Below are 7,358 nucleotides of genomic sequence, written 5' to 3' on the forward strand. Positions count from 1 at the left end.
GCACCAAACCTATGTAGCCTACACGGCTACATAGCACCCTCAAACTGCGAAATAATCACAGGGCGCTAAATATCACCAAGAATGCCAATACGAGAACAGAACGCATAAGGCGAACGATATCAAAAGTATCCGATTCACCAACAATTCTATCGAGGGACAAGTGACCGCGAGGGGCAGTCGGAAAGCAAGACACACGCACATCCTGGAAGTCAGGACATTCAACAAGGATATGCACAACTGTACGAGAGACAACGCAATTTGGACAATAAGGAGCAGGGTGGCGCTCCATTAAGTGACCATGAGTTCAGCGAGTATGGCCAATCAGCAACTTGCTAGAGCAGTTTCCCACCGACGGTTACGGAGGCAGGAGGAAGGACACAGGGACACACTACGTTTGAGAGTACGCAACTTGTTACCAACTACAGACGACCAACAACCCTGCCAATGGGCAAGGATGGAGGAATGAATAACAGGATAAAAGTCGGAGTAAGGAATACCTTTATGGGAGATGGGACAAGAACGGATAGCTTCCTTAGAGGCAGCATCCACACGCTCATTTAAACAAACACCAATATGGCTGGGAACCAAGCAAAACTCTACCGATTTAAATGTACTAGAAATAAGAAACAGCCAATGTTGAATATAAATGACCACCGGATGGACAGGATTAAAGGACCCTACAGCCATGAGAGCACTACGAAAGTCAACTACAATCACAAAGGAGGATTGACAATGAGAAAGCAAGAGACGGAGAGCATAGAGAACAGCTTAAAGTTCTGCTGTGAAGACGCTAGCCTCCGAAAGGAGGCGACACATATAAGTGCGGTCAGGAAAAAAACAGTAGCCCACACTGTCCGCAGATTTAGACCCCTCGGTGAAGATGGAAACAGAGTGGGAGTGCGAAGAAAAGTGCTCAAGGAAAAGGCGTTTCAGAACCCTAGGAGGGGTAAAAGTTTTAGTGATGCGGGTCAAGGACGTACAAAACTTTGGAAGGGGTACTCTCCACGGAGGCAAGGAACAATACGAGGAGAAACATTAGAAATACGAACAGAAAGCGTGGTAACCGGACAGAAAGAGGGAGGCGATGAAGATGAACAGGAACCACAGGAGTCAAAGTTAAAGCACGACAGAGGTGAGAGGAAGGATGTTGTAAGGACCACGCAAGATAGCGAAGATAGTAGCGATCACGGCGGTCCTGGAGAGAGAGAAAGCCAGTGTCAACATACAAACTGAGGGCAGGAGTCGAACGAAAGGCACCAGAGCTGTGTGGGCAAACACCAGGCAGCTAATCTCTTTATTTAAATTGACTTTAATAAGATAAAGTTATGTCTTATTTATTTTTCTAAGTAAGAATTAATTGAGTGGACTGTATATATTTGTAAACTGCCTGAAATCTTCTTACACACTAATGGGAGGGACAATTGGTAGCCTAAACCACTTTGTTATGGCTCCTTCTTAAACTACCAATTGTTTACCTTTTATTATTATAATATACCACATGTTGGGTATAAAAATTCGTAATTTCAAACTGTGAATACGTGCATAGAGCCAGAATTTGCCTCCAAAATATGGCTCAGGCCTCGAAATTGGTATGTTTGGGATATTTTGAAAACTGCAGGGAAGTTTAGGACAAATGTGACCAAATGCCGCTTTCATTACTTGGCATATGTTGGGTATGAAAAGTCGTAATTTCATACTGCGAATACGTGCATAGAGCCAGAATTTGCCTCCAAAATATTGCTCAGGCCTCGAAATTGGGATGTTTGGGATATTTTGAAAACTGCAGGGGAGTTTGTGCAAAATGTGACTCACTGCCGTGTCCAGTACTTGGCATATGTTGGGTATAAAAGGTAGTAATATCAAACTGCGAATACGTGCATAGAGCCAGAATTTGGCTCCAAAATATGGCTCAGGCCTCGAAATTGGGATGTTTGGGATATTTTGAAAACTGGGAGGAGGTTTGGGAAAAAATGTGACCAAACGCCGCTTTCAGTACTTGGCATATGTTGGGTATAAAAAGTTGTAATTTTAAACTGCGAATACGTGCAGAGAGCCAGAATTTGTTTCCAAAATATGGCTCAGGCCTCGAAATTGGGATATTTGGGATATTTTGAAAACGGCAGGGAGGTTTGGGACAAATGTGACCAAACGCCGCTTTCAGTACTTGGCATATGTTGGGTATAAAAAGTCGTAATTTCAAACTGCGAATACGTACAGAGAGCCTGAATTTGGCTCCAAAATATGGCTCAGGCCTCGAAATTGGGATGTTTGGGATATTTTGAAAACTGCAGGGGAGTTTGTGCAAAATGTCTCTCTGCCGCTTTCAGTACTTGGCATATGTTGCGTATAAAAAGTCGGAATTTCGAACTGCGAATACGTGCAGAGAGCCTGAATTTGGCTCCAAAATATGGCTTAGGACTCGAAACTGGGATGTTTGGGATATTTTGAAAACTGCATGGGGGATTGGGACAAATGTGACCAAACGCCGCTTTCAGCACTTGGCATATTTTGGAAATAAAAAGTCGTTATATCAAACTGCGAATACGTGCACAGAGCCAGAATTTGGCTCCAAAATATGGCGTCCATTAGGGAGGCTCCGGCCTCCCCCGATGCTGTGAGCCCCTGGGTAGCTGCAGTGAGCACACACTGGCCCAAAAAAGCCAGCTGAATTCAAAGATGAGCTCCAGGCGAGGTGTGGAAAGTAAGTCCAGCCAGGAGCGTTCAAACTGCGCGCCAAGATGGCCGACCTTTCGGGCGGGAATCTCTTCCACAATGAAATCTTTTATTGTAGAGCTGTTGACAACATACTTTTATCTCAACTTAAGTTTTCGCCACGCATAATTTTTTCTCATTTGGAAAATACATTATCATCTTCACTATAAATGACTACTATAGCGTGTCATTTCTGCTCACAGTCATCTCTAAATGAAATGATTTCAAATATTTCCCAAGACATAAACTGCCTCATCCAGCCCGCTTCTTCCCTCATTCCAAATCCACAAACCCAACAATAATCCTCCAACTTCATGGGAAGGTCAAGCTTCCCATGACCTTGGAGTCATTGGATATGGGTTTGTGGATGACCTGACCTAGCAGTTTATGCCTTTGGGGAGATCTCCCCCCCCCCCTGGCATATGCATTAATGAGATATAATGCATATGCCAGCCAGTCCAAGTCTTAAGATAATTCTTCTTAAGGTTCTTGAGATAATTCTCCTATCTCTCAATTTATTCTTTACCTACTCTTCACAGCAAGTCTTTATCACCCACATTGAACAATATTCTAATTCTTCACTACCCCAAAACTTGCCTCGCTACCCAGCTTTTTCCTTACCATACATCTTTGCTACCCATCATTTGGTTTGTATTAAACATTCAAGGTTAAATGTTCGCCCTTGATCACCTAGCAGCAATTGAGGATACAGATGTAAGCTGATTGGAGAGTCGCGTTCTGAGTGTAAACTAGTAGAACGTAAGTCAAGAAACTGCAGATGGCCTATTGTCCAGCACGTGGCACTTCCTATTTATATCCACCTACACTCATTCATATACGTCTAACCTAAGCTTCAACCTATCGAAGATTCCTATGCCTATTATGATCCAGTAATATGGATCCAGTGATCCAGTAGTATGATCCACAATCGATTTGAGAATGGTCCAGGACGGACCGAAACGTCGTCGTCCCTTCACCTTCTAGTGTGTGGTCTGGTCAACATACTTCAGCCACGTTATTGTGACTCGTCGTCTGCACATAATTCAGTAATTTGTTCCACAAATCCACAACCCAGTTACCAAACCAGTATTTACCCAGGTATTTCCTAAATCTGAACTTATCTTCATTTAAAGCTTTATCAATAACTTCCTTGTTATGCCCATTCATCCACTTGTACACTTCAATCATGTCAAGTTAAGGTTTTTCCAACATCTCTTTATACGGAAGCTTTCTAATTTACGGGATTAACTTTGTCATCCTAACTGACGTGTTATAGTGAATTATGTCCATTCTTTAGTATGGCGATCAAAACTGAACTGCATAATCTAAATGGGACCTAAAAACAATACGTTAATAAACCCAGCCGACTTATTGCTAACTCTTCTATAAATAAATCTATGGGAAAGAAAAGCTCTCAGCCTGCTAACAAGAGTGTACAAATCCACAAGGGCCGGGACGAGGATTCAAACCTGCATCCGAGAGCATCCCAGACGCTGCCGTAATCGACTGAGCTACGACATGGTCAAAAGGAGTTGAAACCGAAGTTCTACTGAACTTACTGGATCCTGCAGCCTCTCCGAGGCACAAACCAGTGTTAGTGTAACAAGAATGTAAAGTTTTCTACGTCCATCTAGTTCCACCCGCTCCTCCCCAGAACTTTTTTTTTTTTTTTTATTTTTTTTTTATTTTTACATGCAAGCATGCGTATAACGTACAAGAAAAACAGAACAAATATAACACAGAACAAAAGTACAAAGCACACATATGTACAAGGACAAAGGAACAAATCAATAGAAGACCAGCCAGAAGGGCTGACCACAAAAAAATGCATATACAAACAATACACAATTAGTAACACAGTGTAATACAAACATAAGGGAAAACCCCAGGACAAAATGCACACAAAACAAGCCTGCTAACACCTCAAATACATACAGAGAGGCGAGAAACATACAAGAATAAGGACAATAACAATAAGAAAACAGATCCGCCATAACAAACGGAAGGCAAAACATAACAAAGAGCACACGCCAACAGCCTGAAGGGCACACAATATGACAAACAAGTGCACACGACATCCATAACCGAACACACAAACGCATAGGAACCACACACCCCCCCCCCCACGAGCCATACAAAAAAACCCACAAAACAAACCGGAGCACGCAGGAACCGGGAAACAATACCCACCCCACCCACTCACATACACACCCCACAACCAGGCAACACAAAATACATAGAAATCACTTGCGAGGAACATCGTGAGAAATGTACTTCTCCGGAACAGCTCACGAGGATATTTCGACTTGTAAGCTTCCCAGACGAGATCTTCAAGGTCGGTAGGGTTTTTGATCCCCCGCGCTCGAGCGGGTATCATAAACTCGGGAACATCTATATCTGGCGGCATCGGCCAAAGCCTAAGGTCACTGACGCAAGTCGCATAACGAGGCTGGGGAGCGCCAACCACGCCCTTCGAGGAAGCAGATGACACCGGAGAAGCGGACGAGGGACGCCGAGCCTGCCACGCCTTCGCCATCGGAGCAGGTGTCGGACGCTGAGACGATAGCACTTCCACGGATACTGCAGGAGACACGGAAGGGACTGCAGGAAACGGAAGAGGCGGCAAGACCGCTGCCGAGGAAACGGGTAACGAGGAAGGGGCCACAGAACATCCAGAGCGAGCATCCTTTCTCAACATCACCACCAGGCCACCCCGCTCACCACCAACTACAGCAGGGGGAACCACCGCCCACGAAGAACCGGAGCCATCCGACGCAGGACCCTCGACACCGGACCAGAGGTTGAGGCCGAAACGCCGGCACCGGCATCCTCAGGCAAGTGTACCTCCGCCACCACCGTAGTGTGCACCACATCCGGAGCCACGCCACCGTCAACGGAAGGACGACACTCGTCGAATTCGCCAACATCAGCCCACACAGAAGAACGCCGGGAACGCTTAGGCTCGGGCCGCACATCATCAGACCCGGAGGCAGACTCAGCGACCCGCGCAGCACCAACCGAGCGAACCGACACACGCCGCAGCACGGCAGCCTCCTCAACCACACGGGGCACCAGGCCAGGCACAGGAGGGAATTCCGGATCCACCTCAGCTCCCAGCACAGCCGGGACAGACGGCGAGGGTGCAGGGACCGGGACAGACACAGCAGAGGAAGAACTGGAAGACGAGGGGACCGAGCAAACGGCAGGCGGAAGAGGCTCAGGGACACCAGCTGGAGCACTAGGCGAGGACACAACCTCCGGAGGAGATGCGGCAACAACAGGGGGAGCAACAGCTGCTACAGAGGGCACCTCCTCAGCCGAAGAGACGTCCATACCCCGAATCATCCCCCACAGGAAGGGGCGGAAAATCCTCCTCACTGAAGAGGTTCACTGGTGCAACAGAGGCGCAGAACAGTCAGCAGCCTGATGGCCCAAAAGACCACAACGATAACACGTCCGCGGCTGACGGGCGTAAAACACCCGAACGTTGTACCCCATAAGGCGCACAGAGGACGAATATCCGCCCGGAGTCTCATGCCCAGGGTGCGAATGTTAGACCTCACACCCTTAAGAGGACTAGAAGACACCACGTTCACTCTCACACTAACAACTGCGCCAAACCGCCCGAAATACCGCCGTAGCAGAGCCTCTGGAAACTCCAAGGGAGCCCCATGCACACTGATGTAAGTAAGTGCACCACTTCTATCCGAGAGGGTGACAGTGCCCGCACCATCCGGCAGGGGCAGTGTCCGCCCCTCGTATCGCCGGAGAAAATCGCGATACGCCGCCTCCTCTGCAAACTTCACAGTGGCCCTACGGGCCGTTACCAACTCTACCCCATAAATCGCAAACACAGGGACAGAGAGCAGTTCACAAGCCAGGGCAATCTCCGGGTAACCAGCCCCCACAGAGAACTCTAGTCCCACAGACTGAGCCCGGACGACTGGGGGTAGAGGGACCCCCATCGTAACGCCACGTCAGCACAGGCGAGCAGACACACACCCGCCCCCAACCGGCCGAAACGGGCAAACAACACCAAACTGCTGGAGCGCCGATTCAACACGTCTGCCCGCACCGAAGCTAGGGCCAGACTCCCCCTCCCCAGAACTAGTTGTTAAATAAGCACTTTACCTTGACTCCTCTGATCCAACACTTGTCCACACGTGTCACACTTCTGAAAAAATATTTTTTACATATATTTAGGGCAAGTATAAGTAATTATCAAAAGAATGCACCAAACAGGGAAGGCTATGTAGCACCAGGGTAAGTATAAACAGTTTATTTCAAATACAATCGAGTAGGAAAATATAATTATGAATTTCAAGAACACTGGAACCAATCACTGGAAAAGGTGAAACTGCAATGGAGATTAATTACAGATTGTAACAACAATAGCGAGTAGGCAAGACTGATAAGACTGCAATAGCCTAACGGAATACATTTTTGTCTTGGACTCATGAGGCTATTGTTAAGCATCAATGTTCTTTTAAAGTTACATAGAAACACATTATCTTAATAGGGTCTTCCACTAAAAACAAACCTTTAGCTAATCTTAGATAAACGTACTGTGTATTATTAATTTATTTAGCTGTGTATTGGCCTAAATTATATAAACAACATGCTTAAAACCTCTCAAGTACAGTATA

The 7,358-nt window shown here is 46.5% G+C and overlaps 1 protein-coding gene and 1 long non-coding RNA gene across 2 annotated transcripts in view; one reads left to right on the forward strand and one right to left on the reverse strand.

Annotated features, from left to right (window-relative positions):
* The window catches only part of LOC138359925 (uncharacterized), a 386,355-nt gene that overhangs the window by 228,766 nt on the left and 150,231 nt on the right, over positions 1 to 7,358 (reverse strand). The window contains exon 2 of the long non-coding RNA XR_011226157.1: positions 6,844 to 6,886. This is a non-coding gene — a long non-coding RNA (uncharacterized lncRNA). The remainder of the gene's footprint in view (positions 1 to 6,843; positions 6,887 to 7,358) is intronic.
* Positions 1 to 7,358, forward strand: part of LOC138359921 (uncharacterized) — a 407,357-nt gene that overhangs the window by 55,267 nt on the left and 344,732 nt on the right. The gene's annotated exons all lie outside the window — the stretch shown is intronic.

Source organism: Procambarus clarkii, chromosome 94, assembly GCF_040958095.1.
Source record: "Procambarus clarkii isolate CNS0578487 chromosome 94, FALCON_Pclarkii_2.0, whole genome shotgun sequence".
NCBI classification, from domain to species: domain Eukaryota; kingdom Metazoa; phylum Arthropoda; class Malacostraca; order Decapoda; family Cambaridae; genus Procambarus; species Procambarus clarkii.